The sequence below is a fragment of the Marmota marmota genome, unplaced genomic scaffold (assembly GCF_001458135.2).
Source record: "Marmota marmota marmota unplaced genomic scaffold, marMar, whole genome shotgun sequence".
In the NCBI taxonomy this organism is placed as follows: domain Eukaryota; kingdom Metazoa; phylum Chordata; class Mammalia; order Rodentia; family Sciuridae; genus Marmota; species Marmota marmota.
This window is the reverse complement of record NW_026000229.1, coordinates 24692514-24695005: the sequence shown is the minus strand read 5'-3', so window position 1 is coordinate 24695005 and position 2492 is coordinate 24692514. Positions and strand designations below refer to the sequence as shown.

The window sequence follows — 2492 nt, the reverse complement described above, 5'->3', positions numbered from 1 at the left end:
TTGGATGGGGTAAACCTCAGGGCATTTCTGTTCTATTGTCTCAGTATTACTGGATGGGAGAATTACTGCTGCTTCTTAGCAGGTTCATTTCATTTCCCATTCCTCCCAACTTCATACTCAAAGCATTGATAATATCAAATGGAGTATGTTGACATTGACATCAGTTACTTTGCATCATTTCTGTACTTAATTTTTTAAATTCTTTCAAAACCCTATTGGGTGTTTTTTTGTTTGTTTGTTTGTTTTGTTGTTGTTTTTTAACTAAATTAACATGGCTCAAATAAACTGTCCTGCTCCTGTTGGAAGTCAAGTAGACGAACTAAAGAGTACTTTTTACACACAATCCAACCAATGCAACCTTAAACAAACTTATACAGGAACTTAAGAAATATGGTATTACCATAATAGTAAGAGTAAGTGAAGCAACCTGTGACACTACTCATGTTTTGTTTTTTGGTAGTGTCGAGAATTGAACACAAGGGTGTCATTCTTTCCAGGCAAGCACTCTACCATTTAGCCACATCTCCAGCCCCATACTCATGTTCTTGATTGGCCTTTTGATGATGGTTCACCACTGTTCAACCAGATTGTTGATAACTGGTTAAGTCTTGTAAAAATTAAGCTTCATGAAGAACCTAGTTGTTGTATCACTGTCCATTGTCTTGCAGACCTTGGAAGAGCTCCAGTGCTTGTTGCCCTAGCATTAATTGAAGGTGGAATGAAATATGAAGGTGCAACATAATTCATAAGACAAAAGCAGCAAGCAACTTTTGTAGCTGGAGAAGTACAGTCAGAAAATGTAGCTGTGCTTTAAAGACTCAAGAGGTAATAGAAACAACTGTTGGGTTCAATAAAACTCAGGCAACTGATGCTTCTGCATTGTAAGTGGAACTTGAGAAGGGACCTTTGACGTGCATATTGGGCCAACATGTTGGTGTGGTGAATAAGTCTAATGGAAGCTTCCATAGCAGTACTGGAAAGCAGTTTTACCAGGCTACAAGCTGGACAGAATTCAACCTCTATGTTTGGGTTATAATCAACATATTTAAACACTTAGCAAAAGATTCCTTGCTGTTCAGCATTTAAAATGTGGTTATTATTTGTTCAATTGACCTTTCCTGAAATCATGTGGTATTGAGTTAATGAATTTAAATTTCTTTCTATGCCAGAATCTTAATATATAAGACATTTAGAAAAATTAGGTGCCAAAATACCCAGTGCAATAATTTTCAGTATCAAACAAACCAAAAACTCTAGAAACTAAGAACACTCTAGACCTTAGTGATTTATTTTTTCAGTCATTTCAAACATTGCAGGGCCTATGTAGTTATTTGCCTGCTTGCTTTATGTTTACATTACGTTTACATCTCTCACATTTGTATCAGTATGCATGAGGTTTGCTTTTTTTTTTTTTTTTAACTTTTTATTTGTTCTTCTCAGGTTTGCTTTTAACCACTGTTTTTTTTTTTTTTAAAGCTTTTTATTAAGTCTTATGGTGATTTTTTAAATGTCTTTCTATGAGTCTTATTTTATGCTGTTATGGGAAAACTCCTCTTCGAAAGCCTAAGCTGTTACAGAAGTACATGTCTTTAATATTTCCAGACCAAAATAAAAAAGGCCTTACAGTTAATTTAATGTTTGCACTCAGAGGTGCAACTGAACAGGGAGGGCCTGAAAAACTAATGAGAAGGATTATTAAATATTTTTAGTAAAATGTTGCCTGAATCTCTTGCAGAACCTGTAAAATATGTTCTTTTTTTTTTTTTTAAAGAGAGAGATAGAGAGAGAATTTCAATATTTATTTTTCAGTTTTTGGCAGACACAACATCTTTGTATGTGGTACTAAGGATTGAACCCGGGCCGCACGCATGCCAGGTGAGCGCGCTACCGCTTGAGCCACATCCCCAGCCCTAAAATATGTTCTTTAATTTAGTAAATCTTTTTTAAAAGATAGATGCTTTTTTATTGTAGCTAAAACAATTCTTAATAACATTTCTGAAATTCTTGTAAATTTTTTCGTAATTATCAGAAGTTGTTTACCAACTTATTTTTTGTTTGAAGTATGATTTTTTTCCTTTCCTTCTCAGCTTGCAAAAAAAAAAAGTAGGTTTTTGCTAACGAATTGAGCAGACATCTAATACTTATATTCCTTTTGAACTGTGTAACTTAATATTTGGATTCTTGATAATTTGGTTTTATTATGTAATTGATAAAATGGTGATGTGTATTAATAAACATTAACCATATATTTAAACTTTCTGGGAATATGTGGTTATACTCTGTGGGAGAAATAATTTGTCCGTGTTCATCAGTTTGTAAATACTTCATGTGAGAACTTAAATATCTAAATAAACAATGAAATGCACTTGTTAAAAACAAACAAGCCTGGGGTTGTGGCTCCGCAGTAGAGCGCTTGCCTCGAACATGTGAGACCCTGGTTTTGATCCTCCAGCACCACATAAAAATAAATGAATAAAATAAAGATACTGTAT

General features: G+C 33.9%; 1 pseudogene; it reads left to right on the top strand.

Annotated features, from left to right (window-relative positions):
• The first annotated feature begins 271 nt into the window (after positions 1 to 271).
• On the top strand, positions 272 to 854 carry LOC107137790 (annotated as a pseudogene).
• Positions 855 to 2492: the final 1638 nt, after the last annotated feature.